Below are 981 nucleotides of genomic sequence, written 5' to 3' on the forward strand. Positions count from 1 at the left end.
AATACTTTCCCAATAAACTTCCAGAAATAGAATATGTCTCTTGAAGCCTAAGATATGTCATAATGCCCCTACGTATGTACACCTTATCATTAAAGGTATTTCCTGATATTTTGGGATGTAATGAGACAAATGCAGTCTTTATACCAAATTCACCAGTTGGGTGAGTGAAACATAGTTGTTGTTTTCTGGTTTTTTGTTTTTTTTACAAGAGAACAAATCTACACCTTTATTTATTTACTTTTCTGTTAGTTTAAATCATTGAGGGGCACAACATCACACGGATTCTGTGGCCAGTGGCTTCGGAATATGGCACGAACCATGCCACTGTTTCCATGAGCACGAGTTACTTTTCCCCAGATCTCTCCAATTTTATTCGGTTTGCCACCAGGAGTCACTGTGTTACTCTTTGCTTTGTACACATAAGCACATCTCTTGCCTAGATAGAATTCAGTTTCATCTCAAGCATAAACAGCTTCAATGTTCAGAAGAGCTGTGTGCTCCCTCTGGTTCCGGAGACCTCGCTTATAGCCACCAAAAATGGCTTTGGACCACAGCCTTCCAGACATATTTGTCATTTCAGGAGTCCTGTTCCCAGCGGGCCTCCACAGGTTCCAAGCCGGCCTGAGGAGCTGAAACACAGTTTTCAACATAACCACACACTCACTCTGGTTAGAACTCTTGTAAGTTGGAATACACGGTCTCAGTTAAGACAATATTAATCCTTAGGTGACAACTTATACGATACAAATTAAACAAGTAGGAAACCGTGGACAGTGAATAGATGGTGATTGATGTCGGCAATGTAAACCCCTGAAGTCTTACTCAGTATCTCTGAACATTCAGCTGCTTTGTTATTTCTTCCAGGAAGGCTTCATGGGCCCCTGGTGCCCACTGGTAAGCACAGTACTATTCCTTCATACTTTCAGGTTGCCTATTCTTGCTGTGCTGTCTCCCCATTCAACAGTGGGGAGAAGGCAAGGG

General features: G+C 42.2%; 1 pseudogene; it reads right to left on the reverse strand.

Moving 5' to 3' along the window:
- Window positions 1–211: 211 nt before the first annotated feature.
- On the reverse strand, window positions 212–624 carry LOC112872227 (large ribosomal subunit protein eL33 pseudogene; annotated as a pseudogene).
- Window positions 625–981: the final 357 nt, after the last annotated feature.

This window comes from Puma concolor, chromosome C1 (assembly GCF_028749965.1).
Source record: "Puma concolor isolate L17-30 chromosome C1, mPumCon1.1.hap2, whole genome shotgun sequence".
In the NCBI taxonomy this organism is placed as follows: domain Eukaryota; kingdom Metazoa; phylum Chordata; class Mammalia; order Carnivora; family Felidae; genus Puma; species Puma concolor.